The following is an 18,426-nucleotide window of genomic DNA, read 5'->3' on the forward strand; positions in this document are numbered from 1 at the left end:
CCATTAGTGGAATCATAGGAGGATGGTCATACTTTGGGTTATCCTTAAGAGCCCTTCTATATTGATCCATCACAATCTTTATATGCTTTGCTGCTCTTTTCAAAAGTAGGCCAGTGTCAAAAATGTTTTTCCCAAATTTCTCCCCAATAGATGCAATCAACTAATTTTATAATTCCACAGCTTGTAAGTTCCACCTTTTTAAAAAAAAATAGATTGTTAGATCAATAACTTTAATATATTACAATAAATAAAAGAAAAGAAAATTTATTTAGCAATGATATGAAACTACGTACCTTTTACATATGGTGGGTCCAAATAGTCTCAATTTCATATGAAAAAGATGTTCAAAGAAAGCATTATTACCTACAACAACATAAAGGATTTATCAGTCCAAAATGAGTAATGTAAAAGTAAACTAAATTTACACTTTAAATAATATCAATTTTAAAGTACCTAGAAGCTTTCGTTCTTTTAATGAAAAAATAGTTTTCTTATTCAGCAACAATGTCCCTTCATATGAACCAATACTAATCACATGAATTGCTCCAGAAAATGGATCAGTTTTAGTAGTACTGCTCTCTGTTGTTCTATCGACTGAAATATCATAACAATTAAATGACAATTTTAGTGCTGCTCTTTGTTGGTCTACCTCCCTGCCTATGTCCATGTCTCTCTATGTGTGGGTATATATATATATATATATATATATATATATATGTATATGTATATGTATATGTATATGTATATGTATATGTATATGTATATGTATATGTATATGTATATGTATATGTATATGTATATGTATATGTATATGTATGTATGTATGTATACATTGTGTGTGTATGCATGTGTTTGTGTGTATGCAGGCTTCTATAGACATCATTTAAGCACTGATATGCTACTTCTTTGCTCATCAACTTGTAGAAAGACATTACAAAATATAGCACATTAAAAAATATAGCCAAACAAGGTTTTACCAATTCTAGTGGGCATAGACAATGATGTTTGCATGGTCCTTATTACTGACAATGCAGCAGACAATAGTGGACCACCAACTGAAGGAGGAGTCTGCACTTCATCATGAGCTGAAGAATACAATATTGTTAGCAAAGACATTTGCAATGGATAAAGATCAAATGGGATACTAGTGAGAAACATCCACAAAAAAAGGTAAGTGTTATAATGTTGATCAAAACAAAGTGTTACTTACACGAAGGTACTGCGCAACAACACTGACGATGTTCACCATGTGATGTCCCAAGTGGCACATATGTCTATACAAGAACACATAAAATTAGACATCATGATCCATAAGATACTATAAATTATTAATATCTATTGAACTTCCATTACTTCTTTAGTCAAATTACTGCTTATCTTCAAAGATTGGATTCTACAGTCCAATTCTATTCTCAATGCCTCATTCTCCTCACTTCTATCACCCTTGATGATAATATTAACAAGTTCATCAGTGTATCTTTGCATACTTTGTTGGGTGATGAATACAAAGTCAGTACTAAGGCCAATGTCATGTAGATATGACGCTCGTATTTTAGATTTCATTTGATTAGCGATCATTGTAGCTTTTTCCTACCATTTGTGACATCAAATATTCATATACTTTCATCAAAATAACTCCAAAGCCATAAATAAAAGAGCATAATAATATGATTGGCTCAAATGACCTTGTATTAATCATAGTAAATCCATTATCATGTTCAATAATACTCCTATTTGGATCATTTTGATTCAGTCGTAACCTAAACCATTTGACAACAAATGGAAGTATTTTGAATGAATTAAAGTCACACTCAAGTATATCATCCGAAATGCCATAGTATCAATTTTCAGATTTTTGAGGATTTATGTCAGTTCAAGATGAAATATTGGTGACCGCGAAGACATCACTTATCCTAGAATCACACATTTTCTTCATTTCATCTAACTTTTTTGTGCCAAATTTATAGCCATGGTAGTACATAGCTTTGTGGTGTTTGACCTGCAATTATTCAAACATGTCAGGAATCTTCTCATTGATCTGTGAGTTGATATTAAAATTATGTCTCATGATTAGTAATCTTATGCATACCTCTGTATCTCTTAAGCCATATATTAGATCAAGTACCATTGGCATAACATTGGGATCTCCATTATGATGAGCTTCTTTAACCAATGATGCAACACCATTCCATGTTAATGAGCGACCATTTTCTTCAGTCTGTTCAATCCATACTTTCATCCAATCAAGATTGTTTGCAATATACAAGTGTAGTGCATCCCACTCACAACCAACTATAAAGAAGACAATTAGACCAGTTAGAAACAACTTATATATATTTATGATGGATAAGAATTGTTAAATTACAAAAAAAAGCTTATAATTACCTCTCACCCTCCTCAATCTACCTTTCCCCATCAGGTACTCCCCTTTGAATTTGTCATTACAGTTAGAATTCCAAATGCAATCTACATGGATACCTACTGCAAATTTTGAAAGATATTCACTAATATACACCATGGTCTGGTATATCATATATCCCTCTATCATAGAACCCTCAGGATCTACTCTTTTTCGAACCAAGCCCTTCATAAATTTCAAGTGCCTCTCAACCATCCACATTGATCTAGCTTGTATAGGTCCACACAATTCAATCTCCTCAACTTGATGTATGAGGTAGTATTCTTGAGCATTGAAAAATGTTCGAGGTAAACAATTTTGCATTTCACACATAAGCTGTGGAATTCTTCTCTTCCAATATTTTATATCTTTTTTATCAATTTCTTTAGATGATAACCACCTAAAAGAGATTCAACACTCAAAAATACATAAAGGAGATTTCAAATAAAATTATACAATAGATTTCAGATAAAAAGCTACAAATCTAAGAAAAAAAACTTCTAACCTCATGTATTTTCCAATATCATATATAACTTGTTTAATACTGTTGTCAAACTGTTATGGAAGGGATAGAGGTAGGACAAACTGCAATCATTAAAAAATGATCATTTTAATATATTATTAAATAATGCAACTGGTACAACATTCAATCTTACAAATATACTGTAAATAGAAAACATGACTTACCTTGAGGAAGGTATGCCGATCATGTGTTTTCAACCCTAGCCCAAAATCACCTTTCTTTTCAATAGAAGAGTTCTTATATTTGCAGTAAATCTTGTTAGAATTTTTTTTTTTGATAACTTCTTTTAATGCATCACTTTGTTGCTCCGTTAATAACCAAGGAAGGGCACTTGTGTTTATGCGATCTCCATTGCTATTTGATTCAATGAAATTTTTTAGTGCATGATTGGATTCATGAATGTCAGTACAAATTTTAGCAATTTGTTCTCTATCATGCCTTCCATCCAACATTTTCCATAGTGTCTCTGTTACATTCTTTCCAATATGCATAGCATCAAACAAATTCACGATTTGGAGATCCTTGTAGTATGGTAACCTACTACATTGAGTAGGATAAATTTTCATTCCTCTAGAAAGTTGTTCATTGATGCCTTGATGACCTTCATGAGCATCAATTACAGCATTAATAAATATAAGACAATATCAAAATAAAAATTGTAAACTTTAGATGAAAAATATGACATTACCTCAACGATTTAGTCGATCGTATTCCAACTTTCATAAATGAGGTGTCATTCTTTGTGGCCTTGATGATGTCTCTTCTTTCCCATTGAAAAGATGTTTTTTAGCAATTCGATACCTATGATTATTTTGGAGAAAGTGTCTAAACTCATCAAATACCTGCTCTCCTAAACTTCTCAAATGACGACATTTCATCTTCAGACCACAAACTGGACATGCAAATTTTCCCTTTGTCTAAAGACCTAAAAGATCATGTACAATTATTATGCTCAACTTAAGCATTCAATAGTAATGTTTAAGCACTATAACAAACCAAAAATATGCAATCTTAACAATATAACATACCGCAAAAATGAGTTACCCCAGGGGTATCATGTATTGTCCATACAAGCATTGCATGGAATTGAAATTGTTGATGTCCTAGCAGTCTAGAGATGTCATACATAGTGATGCCATTCCATAACTTCAACAACTCATCAATTAGGGGCTCAATATACACATTCATATCTTTAACTTGGTACTTACCTAGAAATTGAATGAACATAAACATTACGTAATTATTATAACCATTTTAATGCACTATTTATAAATTAATTTAGATAACAGTAAAATAAGAAAATACCTGGCACAATCATTGACAACTCTATGTGCTCCCTCTTTATGGACATCTAAGGAAGAATGTTATTGTTAATAACAAAAATAGGCCATACTGAGTAAACAGATCTCATATCTCCATATAGATTGACACCATCTACCGCCAATGAAAGTTTCAGATTACGAGGTTCTTCTTTAAAGTGTGACCATGTTTCTTCTATCTCTTTAAATGCAGAACCATCGACAGGCATTTGCATAATGCCATCTTGACTTCTATTGCATGCATGGTAATCCATAAATTGTGCCAAGCTAGCACACCTGAATAATCATTCAAGACGTGGAATAATGGGAATGTACCAAAAAACCTTGTGAGGCACATTTTTTGTTATTTGATCTGACTAATATCTAATAACATGACAATCAGGGCATTCTATTGCAAATTCATGTTGTTTATGATATAAAATGTGATCATTGGGACATGCATGTATTGTCTAATACTTCATTCCAATCTGATCCATAATGTTAGATAATTCTTAGTATGAATGAGGCAAAATGTTTGATGGTGGTAACAAAAACTCACTAATCAACCTACAACAACAAATATGCATTGTTAATATAATGAATAGTAATTTTATGCTAACATTGAAGATGACAAAAATGACATACCTTAGCATACGTGACATTGCTACATTGGATATACTATTCATAACCTTTAAGTTCACCAACAACACTATAGCCGATAGTAGAGTTGTTTGGGAGTCTTTGTATAAGGGCTTGTGTGCCTTCTCAAGTAAAGGTATGTCAAGAACATCTTCATCATTATCATCAGATTCACTAGTACCATCATTATGAGCCTCTTCATCACCTACCCGAATACCATATTCTTCAATAATGTCCTCTGGCACATTATCATCTTCTTCCATGGAAGTGTTATCCTTAGCTTGGATATTCACACCTCCATGTTCCTCCAGTAGGAAATTCACATTCAGCAATGGACAAAAATCGTGGCCCCCTTCAACATGACCATATTCCCTACAAAGAATTTGGGCTGTTGTGATTAGAATTCTTTGATTCTTTAAGCCCTTACACTTTTTGCAAGGACAATAACATTTATCAAGTTTTCTTCGAAACTAAGCCCACAATGCAGCCATTGTCTCATTGCTTTGTTTTGGGTTCATATTGTTAGGTGTGGTCTTTCTTCATAGGAAAATATACTTGCAAATAAATTGGAACATGAAGATGACTAAAATATTGAAACATATTAATGCAATCTTCAATTAAGAACATGTGAGATCAAAAGATGGGTAAATCTCAAAAACTCGTGAGCCTAAGATCATTACAATTTCAGCCATGAAATAATTGCAATTGAAATTTGTTGAAAAATAGGCCTAAGTGGGTTGGCCTAAGGGTGAAAAGAAGAATTAATATTTTACTTAATTACAAATCAATTAGCTTATGCAAGTTTGGCCTCATGGTGGTTGTACAATTTTAAAAAACTTAATCCTTAAACCATTTGGGTTAACATCAAGGGACGTGAATTTAGGACTCAAACATCTATAAATGTTGGATGTTGAAATTATTTGGAACATCAACCCTTCTAAGCACTTCTTGATCCTTACAATGGATCCAACACCTTCTCTTGGTCCAATACTAACCTTCTATGCAAGAAAATATACCCCTAATGTGGATGGAATCTCCCAACTCATAACTATCCCATTCACCTAGTGACCCTTAAACAACACCCTGCCACATTTAAAGATCTTTGTCTCTAATCTCCCTTCATTTCTCTGCACAAAATCATATCAAATAGGTGCATAATACATTATCAACCCCTCTTCCATGAGTTACATATACAATACAATGGTAAGAGGGGTCAAATTCATTGAGTTTTCCTTATAAAGTCAAGTTCTGTCATGTGACAATGACAATCTCTTATTACCTGTGCAAAATCTTTTACAAATGACTTTTCACAAATAAAATCAACTTACAAAATAACCTTCTCAATCATTTTCATATTCAAAGAAAAGCTTTGAAGTGAAATAAAACTTGCACCAATTAAAAACAACCAAATTGCATAGTCATTGTTCTGTGACATTTTTAACAGCGAAATAGAGAGTTTTTTTTATTGATTTTCAAGGGCTATCACATTGAAATCTCCTCAACACCTTTACACATTCATCTATCATGTTCATATAAGATTATTTTTTTCCTTTTTCAAATTTCCTAACACCCTAAAACCAACCAAATTCCCTTTAACTATCTTGGGACAGTTTAGAACAATTTTTAATATCTTTAATAACAATCCTTTATGATAACCTCGAGCTTTAGGACTCAATTCTTCTGACATTTTTGAGACTAATTGACCTTTCTAATGCTTAAAAGACTCATAAACCTTCACTTAATCCCATGACTCTACCATAGTGCCATATGTGGCTTGTTTGGCAACATTTTGTCATATTTCCAAATTACATTGCATTTATTTCCATTTGATATGCATTTTATGACTCTTTGACCCCATTCAACCTAGTACATTCTAGGACTCCCTTTGCCCATGACATTTTACTACATTATATAAATGACCTTTGTCCTTTCATCTTGATTCCAAGAATGGCTTACAACTTGAACTTTAATGATTACAAATATATTAAAAAGGACCTTCACAGGGTCTTATTACATCAAATACCACATGGTAACCCTGCAATTCTTCAATAAGGCACATAACTTGTTGAAGGTTTTGATTTTTGGTTTCAGCTGGGTTTCACTTAATATAAATGGGTATAACACCCTCACTAAAAATTTTACAAATAGGTAGCAAGCTAAGGGGGCTTGACTAAAGGAAAAATTCAATGGTTTAATATGCTTTAGCCAAAGTGGTAACATGCCAAGAAGTTACAAGGAATGGTTCACAAGACACCATTTGCTAACCCTTCTACAAACAAGGTAGCAAACCAAGTAGTTTTGATTGAGAGAAAAACTCAATGGATATGCATGTTGGTGTGACTTTTCACAATATAGAAATATTCTGATATTTGGGGTAAAAAATCAATTAAGTTTTTTTTTTTAGTCTTGCAAATTAGGGTTTTATTTTGTGAAATCCTGAAAACAATTAGGTTACCCTAACTATGCCCTGTTATGTAAGTTGTATCTTCATTTCAATTTCTTATGGTTTGGCTCTAAATTATCCACAAAAAGGACCTAAGTGCCTGAAAATCCCTTATACCTTTGTTTTGTGTTGCCCTAGTTTTCAAAATTTTCAAAAAGGTTATTGTTTCAAAACCATTTTGGCACGGTATTTTATCTTAAAGATTTGTTTGCATCAGAATACCTTTATTCTTTATGATAAATTTTTTTGCAAAATTTGATTACCAAGCTTCAAGATAAGGTAAATCATTGGACTCATAGATGGCTTTCTATTGCTGCCCGGGTTACTCTTCTTCAAGTTGTTATCCAAGGTCTTCCTACTTATCGAAGCATGGTTCACGCTACACCTATTTACTTTCTCAAGGAGTTTGATGCTCTTTCTTGACAATTCCTTTGGAGTGGTAATTTGCGTAGTACTAAATGGAGCCTAGTTAATTGGGCAACTATTTGTAGGCCTAAAAAGGAGGGTGGTCTTGGTCTTCGATCTGCTCTATTGAGTAGTCAAGCTTTGGTCTGAATTGTTTTTGATTTTTTTTCTACCATGACTTATTATCTTCTAGTGGGGTAGGATTTTTTATGGTTACATCATTGTGCGCATGTCATTGTGAGCTCATCCCCCATACATGGTTCCCCCATAGCTTCTTTAATGTGTGGACAAAGGCAATGGAAATGGATTCTTAGCCTGTGAAGTGAAACTTCATGATTCCATTCACTTGCCTCTACTCTACTAGACTAAAATAGTAGTGCTTGGAGGAGAGTGTCAATGTGTTCCAAATCTCTTATAGTTACATGGCACGTGCATTCATTGAGTTTGAACCCGATCCTCTGTTGCAATTATAACTAGATAAAAGTGCAAGAGGATTTCTTCATTCATCACTTTCCCTTAACCTGTCTGGATATATGAGTCATTCAATTTTAGGGAAAACAATTATTTTTGTAATTAGACATACTATGTTTTATGCCTTCATTCTTATTTCTTTATATACTAAGTTGTTCCCACTATCCACAAATAGAATATTGGTGATAGATGATTGAGACTCCAAGCCATAATGATGAAAAGATACCATGGTTGTGCACTGCTTTGTTGTTTGAAATGATTCATAACTAACAATAATAGATCTATGTTATATAGATTCCTCAGCTCCTTCTGGTGAGTGATTAGTGAACTAGGTTTTTTTTGAATTTATATTGCCTAAAGTATAGCTATTTTTTTTGGGTTGTTGGGCAGGGGATGTACCGTGTCCATTAGTTTAATAAGGTTGAAATGTTTGTGATATGTCATCCAGAGGAAAGTAAATTACTCCTTGAGGAGCTAATTAGCATTGAGGAAGATCTCTTTTCTTCACTTGGATTACACTTCAAGTGAGTTGGAAATATTTGGCTATTTAATTGATTATACAACATTATTTTTTTATTTTTTTATTTTACAATTTTTTATTTTAAGCAGGACTCTAGACATGCCTTCTGAAGACTTAGGTGCACCAACATACCACAAGTATGATGTGGAGGCATGGATGCCAGGTCTAGGGTGGTATGGTGAGGTATACCCTAAACTGTAATGCCATTCAGCAAGGACAATATTTGATTGGTAGATAGGAAAAAAAATGCCTCTACAAATATCCATAATAATTATACAAATTTTCTTATTTTCAGATATCCAGTGCATCAAACTACACAGATTACCAAAGTCATCGACTTAATATTCGATTACGACCTATAAGTACAGAATCAACTCTTTTAGTGGCTATCAAGCCCAAGAAAGGGAAAACCCTATTGCCACCATTGCAGTTTGTACATACGTTAAATGCAACAACTTGTGCTGTACCTAGAATGATTATATCCATACTTGAAAATTTTCAGCAGGAAGATGGGGCTGTAATTGTTCCAAATTTTTTGAAACCATTCATGGGTGGTGTTGAAGTCATATATGCAAAGTCGAAACAATAAAGCAATTTCCTAGATGTGAAGATAATTTTGTGATAGTTTTTTGAACCATTATTTCTGAGAAGGACCTCAGATTTAGCTATTGAGTGTATGAAATGTTTTCCACCTCATACATTTTAGCACTCATCTTTCTTGACCTTAGTAATCCTCAAATGGTAGGTTGACTATACATTTATTGGGATAAGTTTTAGGTAGGTGTCTTAAATACATTTTTGCATTGCTTACTTGATCTGTTGGTAACTTAAATATCCAAAAAGGTGTAAAATGGTGTTCTTTCAACATTCATTTTGTTCAAATGAAATTTAGAGGGGAGATTATCCCAATACTACAAACTATAAATAAGAGAAGATGTAAATACAATATGCTGTGTACTACATCACACTTTGAAAAGGGAGGGCATTCTTCTTCAAAAGATCATATTGATAATGATATAGTAGATCGCACAAACAACATGAGGATATTTAACAGTAGCAAGTTCTCATTTATTTTCTAATTTTTTTTACATTGGGGTGTCCCAGTGACCTTAGCCCAATGATGACTAGTGACCGGTGTGAGCTTAGGGTGAGACTAGCCCCCCATAGGTGTAGAGTAGCCATAGGCAAGCCACTCTCACCATTTGAACCTAGAGGTGGAATCAAACTCAAGACCATGAGGGTGACCCATGACTTCAAGCCTATCTGTCTACTATGTGCACTAGGGGTCACCCCTTACAAGTTCTCATTTATTATGAAGAAAGTCAACAAACTACTTCCATAAATATTCTTGATTCATATGGAAGGAAAAATACTTTGAGGAGGCCATTTTACTGTAATAGGTGTTTTTCTGGTAAGAAATAATTATAGTTTGAGACAAAAGAATTTGAAACAAGATCAAGGGAGAGTTGGTAGTATTTTTTTTAAAGAGTCTCATGAAAATGCCAAGAATCCTAATGATGTCAAAATGATGGTAGTGAAAAACAACAAAATGTCCAAAGGTACAATCAAATAATGTCAAATCAAAACAGAAAATTGCTCTTGGAATAAGAGGCAATCCTGTGAATAACACTATATTTGCAAGAATAATGCAGGTGCACATATGTTAAATTCACATTGGAATGGTTAGGATTTTATTTGTGATCTTGATAGTAATTTTTAACAATGGAGTTCAAGAGATTGGACTACTCATTCTCTGTTTAGTATGCACTATTCTCAAGAACTGGTCAAGTTATTTATCAAGGAAGCTTATGAAAAGTCCATTTCTTGTTAAATATTCAAAGAGTGACTATTGAGTGACCTTAATAGTTAATTGTTTTCGTGTTTGCTAATTACAGAAAGGGTGATTATCAATACCAACACATGTTATCAAAGGGTCCAAAAGAACAATATGATAAGAATATGTTTGAAATGAGCTAGATACATATTTGAAACATTGATAAAAGCAACTGACAACTGTTTGGTATTATGCTAGTGTTTAGGAAATGTATAAAAAATTATATTTACAAACTATGTTGTAGGATGGTATGTTCACTTGATTATGTAGTTTTAATTAATCTGGATGACTGAAGGACATCATAAATTAGAAAGTATAAAAAGAGCTCCTTGTCTTCCAACTATGCATACCTTATCCAACAAGCCCATGCCAAAGCCTCACTTGTTTTATGTTGAATAATGATCTTTGATGGCTCATGAATGCTTAACTAGGTCAGTAAGAGTGATGTGCCATAAAAATGCAAAATTTCTCCTTTAAGACAAAGGACCCACTTTTCAATATCACCTGGTAAACCCTATAATAATCAATTTACAAACACCCATTAAGTTAAGCTCTCTTCAACTACTATTCTAGATTGCTACTTCTAATTTAGGAAAACAATCTTGTTTGTTTGCATCTGATTCAAGAACTTATTGACCAAATCAACTTTATGAATTATGTTTATAGTCTTTGAACTATCTTGAAGCAACTTATCTAGCTTTATATACAATATTGGAAGAGTTTATGTCAGAACTTCTTTAAGTTAAATAGACTACTTCCAAACAAGGAGTTTTCACATTAAATGGATGATTTAAACACAACAACTATACTATTTTACCTTTTAATAAAAGCAGAAGCAGATCCAATACTCTTGTATGCAGATAGGAAAGGGCCTCTATATGAGAAAAGAATGCCCAATGGCCTAATTCATTCTCATTCGGAAGAAAATGCATTGCAGCTTGAGGACCAGTTATCCTAATCTCATGTGTGCTATGTTGATGAGAATGAGAAACAAGTATTTGACATAGGCTATGGTCAACCACCCGAATGCTATTCACTCTCACCAGTCGGTCATAGCTGGTATTGAAAGAATGGTTCCACACTAGGCCAAGTCGACATAAGACACCTGTAAGAAAAAATTTTCATGGGCAAACCCTATGAGAAATGCCAATCTGATATCTGCACTCACCAAACTCTAGAAAACATGAGCAAAAAAGACACAATTTCATCCTGCCTTCCCAACCATATCCAAGATCAAAAAATGTGGGCAAACACATTTGGCATGCACTCACCAAAGTTTAGAAAACACAGGCAAATAGTTGGCATTTCTAGTCTTTGCATCGACTTTGTGTAATTTGATGTTGGTCAAAATTTTGATTAAAGGGGGGGGGGGGGGGGGGAATTTTTTTTTTGTGACCAATGTGGGAATGATAAAATAAAAAATAAAGAGGATTCATAGCATTTAAAAAAAAAAATTGTAGGAAAATGGATGCAAATGTACTAGTGCCACTACACTTTAAAACAATATGAGATTTTAATAAGGAATACTCCAGTGCTACATTAAAACTAGATCTTAGGTTGTTTGAAATGGTAGTTTGAAGGAAAAATAGGTCATATATTAGGTCTATACATAAAACAAAGTAGGTTACTTTTAAAAGGAAAAGATAAAATAGACGTGAGTTAAATAACATAGATTTACATTGCATCTTGAGTAATCCAGATTCAAAAAGGATGAAGAGGAAATATGTCCCTAAATAAAAATGCAGTCCTAAAAGATCATCAAGAAGGAGTTGAGGATGCTACTAAGAAAAATAGTGCGAACACCCACAATTTTGCCAATTTGCACTAGAATTCTTCATCTCAGGTCCACTTGATTCTAGAAAATAACTATTAGCTACTCCCTACTAGAGATCATGTTCACCAATTACTACAAAATTAAAAAAAAGTTTAGATTTTATTAATGGGGGGCCAAAGCAATGCAAGTTTTTCTTTCTAAACTAGCATTGTTTTATGAAGTTGAATGGCTATTTACTAATTTACAGAAAAAAGATTAGCACCCTAACTAGAATCATTCTAAGGTTCCATCATGCAGATCCATGTTGTCTAGAAGGAAAAGGAAAGCATCAGTGGTGCATCCAATTTGTGTTGAGCTTGTTTTGTAATTCACCTAAAAATGAAAGAATGACACAACCTTGATTGGGAGAAATTTTGTTACCTGTTAGCTGAAAATAAAATCATTTCAGCAAGCAAGGGTGCAAGGCTTGTTAAATTTTTATGTGTTTCTCAAATAGATTATGTGGATTGCCAAGCAAAAGCATCATATATGAGGTCTGAACATGATACAAACTATGCCACTTTTCAAAGAAAATATTTAAATCACACAGATCAATATTATATGCAAAGCAATCTAGATCCAGAAAAGATGAAGACAAAAGATATGTCTAATTAATTAACATAGACCTAAAAGATACTAATAGAGGATTTGAAGATGATTTTCCGAAAAATGGTGCAAATGCACATGATTTTTCTAGTGCACACAATAAATCTTATAGTCAGTTATGTTTGAAGTTAGAAAACAACTATCGGCTACTAATTGCTGAAGATAATGTTCACCAATTACTACCACATTGAATCACATGCTTTTCTTTTATTAATGAAAACAACACAATTTTTCCTTTCTAAATTAGTATCCTTTCTTAAATTTGGATATCCTGTAATTTTTTGTGAAGATAGAGTTAGTGGCCTTATAGGAACCGATGTGAGTTGCCCTCATGCAACCCACTTTGTCTAGAATAAAAGACAAAGCATTTATGCTACATCCAATTTGTGCTCGACTAGTGAAATACACCTCTACCATGGATATAAAGCACAATGAGAATGAGAGAAATTTTTTTACCTGTTACTTGAAAATAAAACCAGTTGAGGAGGCAAGGGTGCATGAGTTGTCAAAACTTCATGTGCTTCTCAAACAATTTCTGTGGATATCAAGAAAAGTCTTCACATACCCTCGTACATTTTAATATTGAAAGACAATCAATATTTTTTTGATAGGTAATGTTTAGTAAAATGAAGCAGAGAAAAAGAAACACAGTTACAATAGCACCCTTCTACCAAAAAAACACACCTAGTATACAATAATGGATAAGATCAAGACAACAATAATAATTACTCATTGCTAAAGAATGTGGTATCAAACAGCCACCAAGACAATTGGGTTTAGGGTGTACTAACATCTCATAGTAGCTATATATAAGTGTAATTTATTGGTGACATCATTCTTTCCCAAGATATAGGAAAATTAATTAAAAAGACACTAAAGAGTATGATATGGTTTAGGCCAAGTTTTACATCAAAATGTTGCCTAATTAGGTGTCGCAAATCCTATTGTTGTTTACTTAGAGATGTGACTTTTAGGTGTCACAAGGATGGATTGATTCCTCTTCTAGTTATGTGTAACTTGGTATTTGGCAATAAATGCTTGGAGATGCAAAATTTCTCCATAGAAGAATTGCAAATTCAAGCATAAGAATAAAAAGTATGCTCCAAAAGTTATAGAAAATCAAAATATAAAAGTTGAAGAAATCCACAATCAAAGTTTTTGACATAAACATGCTTCATGCTTCACCTTCCCTCATTGCCGTTCTCTTAAATTGAAAATTATTTCTAAGACAAACAAAAAGAACTAAAGCTTTGATTACATATCCAATTGTCAAAAGCATTTTCCTCATCTTCAAATATCAAAGGGCTTAGAAATTAATTCCCTTAGAGTTGAAAGTTAAACTTAATGAATTCTTCCAAGACACTTTATTATATTCACTTCTGTACCAGAAATCAATGCTATTGGTACTGGCTCATCCTAGTCCAAGTTTTTTTTTTGAGCAATAGAACCACCAGAATCTACAAAATTTGCTATGTAGCACAACAGTCCGAGTTGCACTCATGCAATGATTCTGATTTCAAAATAAGCTTCAATAGAGAAATTATTAAGTGATTTGCTTGATAATTTTTTAGAGGGTTCAATAACATTAACTAATCAAAAATTGACTCAATCAATTTTTTAAGAGATATATGCACCATGAAGGCCTTGGATACAAGACTCATCATATCTGTTAGTATACTTCACACTTTGCTTTTGCTATGTAATTTTGATAGGTAATCAATCTATTGGTATTCTATTTCTATTTTTTCTCTGTATGTAAGCTTAAGGGCAATAACAACAATTACGATATCTAGATAAATATTCAAATAGATAAAGAGTTGTATTGTAAAAACAAGTTTATAAAACAATCTAAAGAAAAATTTGAGGATAGAAGCCACCTATTACTTCAAAATTTCCAGAGCAATCATATCAGACTGAGTGATATGGATTACAAACTTTGACTCTTGTGCTATTTTATTTGCAACAACATGTTTGTTTTACAATATATGTATTGTTTTATTAACATAATTTGTATTACCTTAAGCTTGGTTGGAGGGCAATTCATGAATGCTGACTTGGCTTGAATTCTTAACCCATCTGAGCATCCTCAAATAATAGGCATTTATAATTTCCAGTCCTACCAACACAGTGATTAGTAGGCCTGCAATTAAGAAAAATGGATTGGATCACAAAATAATAACAAAGAACCATATACTCGCTCTATCTAGGAATATATTTTATTATTCAGTCATTGGACCTTTTGTGACAACTTCGTCCCTATCTTTTTCTTGGTAGATACGCTCAAGAAATTGCAAAATATGACCTGCATAATGAATCAGTAACTCTTTTTTGGAGGAGCTTTTGAAACCTTTAAAAATGCCTGAATATGCTTCTAGAATTCCATTACATGCTGATTTGTATACTAAAATCAGTTCATCCTCTTGATCAATAGAATGCATAGACGACTCTGTTGCTCTCTGAAGCATAGGCATCACATAACCTAAATATTTTTCAAAATGTTCCCCAATGGCCAGTGCTATATCTCCAAAGCATGAAAATATTGAGGGTTTTACTGAACAATGTAGCCTATCACTTTAAAAAACAATGTATATGCTACCAGAGGTAACGACATGGACTTACCTCACCTCAAAGAGCTCCCGTGTGTGGTGCACATGTAGATAGACCCTCCTTCAGCTGGTGGCAAAATGACGACAACATTTTTCTTTTTTTGTTATGTGAACCCGAGTTGGTGGAAATTTTGACCAACTCGAGCATAAAAACGAGTTATGTGAACCCGAGTTGGTCAAAGTTTTGACCAGCTCGGGCATAAAAATGAATTTTTTTAATTCAACAAGCATTTTAAGAGCTACATCAAAAATAAAGGTCAAAATTTGATCTAAAATGTACTAGTGGTTGTATTGCAATGGTGTTTTTTGCTGAATAATACATGGTGATGGATTCTTTTGGAGGCTGGGTTTTTTGCCCTCAATGAGGGTTTCCCAGGGTATATCTTGTGTCACAATTTTGTAAGTATGTTGTCTATTCTCTTGCATGTGGATTTTAATTCCATATTTATTTTAAATCTATGAGATGGGTTATGTGGAAACTGTTATATTCTGTGTTGTCAAGTTTCCTTACAATGTAGTCTCAAGGACATCCGCAACACATAAACAATTAACCTGCAAGAACAACTCTTAGAAAAAAATAAATCTCCAACAATCTCTTAAGTTCTCCACAACCAACAGAGGAAAGAGATAAAGGAATAACCATGTCATCTCTCACATGACATAAATGAGCACAAACCACTAATCACAATCTCTAACCAATCTCAAATCTAATGTAAGTGAAACCAAACATCCAGGAAGATAACCGAGAGCAAAGAGAAACCATGAAAATCATAACCTGTATCATGTTCGTCTACACACACCTCTAGATATAAACTATGCAAGTATGATCTCCTCCATAAATCCCCAACAAGAAGCCACAACAACACCCAAACCATACCATATAACTAATCATGGATGGAAGCCTCTCACAGGAAGGTCAAACTCATAAACCCATTTCTAATCCAAGGAATAACCATTCCTATACCAAGGAATATGCCCAATATAAAACCATCTTCCAAAATCAACCAGCATAACACCAACATATGACAATGGAGATAACCAATGCTAAACTGTCTCTCAAATGAACCCTCTAGAACTAACTCATGTACCATAGCTCAAGATCCATATCCATGAAAGATAAGCATAAACATAATGCACCTAAGAGAAACAATGCACTATACCTCTCAAGTATCAAACCACCAAGTAGACCAAGAGTGGGGAATGAGAATTCTCATCAAGCTATCCAAGTCTCCAACCAAGACTCATCTAAGAACAATCTCCTCTCAAGTCCATATCAAGTGAATGCCCCTCATACTCTCTTGCTGAAACCATCAACCGTCCCAACAAATACTTCTCTAATCCAAGAGAAAATAACATCACCACCATATCTCAATATCAAATAGAACTTGTCACCAATCAATCCATGGGAACTCCAAATGCAACATAACAATATCATGAAGTATCTAGCTTATGATCAATGTACTCAATGCCAAGAAAATAAACTAAGATCAATGCCAAAATTCCAACCATGGCCTCAAGAACATAAACATGACAACATGATCTAAATCATCTTAACCAAAGAGATAACATGCTACATATGAACATACTATAACATGTCAAAACTCTAAATATGTATCAAGAGTATACAATGACATAATTATGAAACCATCCTTACACCAAGGATAACATGTCAAATGAAAGCATAAACCACACCTTTACCAAGAACTCCATTAGTCCTCAAGATGCAACCATCTCCACACACCATAAAGAAAAATATCTCCACATATCATGAAGAACCATCTCCATTCACCATGAAGATAACCAAGAACCCCATGAGTCCTCAAGATCTAACCATCTTCACACACCATGAAGATGACAAGTGCACCATGCAAATGTCAAAGATGCTTCTGTAGCAACAGGATCTAAGAAAAACCTCCAACATCTACAAACACTCAATAAATATATCCTCTAGGTCTATACTAACAAAACCAAAATGTCAGCAACAAGTGAAACCAAGATCTCCAAAACGAAGAAGATACAAACCAACCTAGGAACTAATCTTGCACTCTCACCTCACTACTGTCATAACAAGCTCCCACTAAATTGTGTATCCAAGCTATCCATGACATCATGATGAAAAACCATCATCCAACCATAAGAATCAACCAATGACATCAAACCATCAAAGAACTCAAAGTGCACATCATGAGCTCCTCAAAAGAAACAAAATAACCATGATCCTCAACCAAGAAAATATACCACCATAACCAAATCAAGAATCCAAGCCAATAAACATCAAGGATGTACTTGTATATCCATTCATGTCATGCCAAAATTCATGGCACCATGATCACATCCATGAACCAGACGTCTGACTCTCAATATGTCCAACCTGTCAGCATAAAATAGTCAATAGTCCTCCACCATGACTATACCTGGTAATAACATCTAATCCCTTCTACATGAAGAAAAAATCAGCAAACCATGTGACTTAGGGAAGAGACAACCAAAATCCAAGCCACTAATCTAAATATGCATCAACAATAAAAGATTAATGGGCAAAGACAACCCATATCCAAGCCATAAATGCATGCAACACCCATTATCTCAACAATAATAGCCATCCCTCACATGATACAAACACATGCATGCTACAATATGCAATAATTTAACACATACAAGCAATAAAGAAGAACATAAACATGGCAATAGAGAACCTACCTTCCTTCTAATTCTAAAATTTACTTCTCTAAATATAGAGAATGAGTGAACAACCTTCAACTCTTCAAACGGACTCTAAATAGACTCAAAACTTACCTACCCAAAATAACAGTAACTCCAAATTTGACTTTAACCCTCCTATGGTCTTCCCACTTGTCCCTATCATCAAG

At 33.6% G+C, this 18,426-nt stretch overlaps 1 pseudogene; it reads left to right on the forward strand.

The window, feature by feature from the left end:
• The first annotated feature begins 8,603 nt into the window (after window positions 1-8,603).
• Window positions 8,604-9,286, forward strand: LOC149545066 (serine--tRNA ligase, chloroplastic/mitochondrial pseudogene; annotated as a pseudogene).
• Window positions 9,287-18,426: the final 9,140 nt, after the last annotated feature.

This window comes from Cupressus sempervirens, chromosome 8 (genome assembly GCF_028749045.1).
Source record: "Cupressus sempervirens isolate cs-2001-9-10 chromosome 8, ASM2874904v1, whole genome shotgun sequence".
NCBI lineage: Eukaryota > Viridiplantae > Streptophyta > Pinopsida > Cupressales > Cupressaceae > Cupressus > Cupressus sempervirens.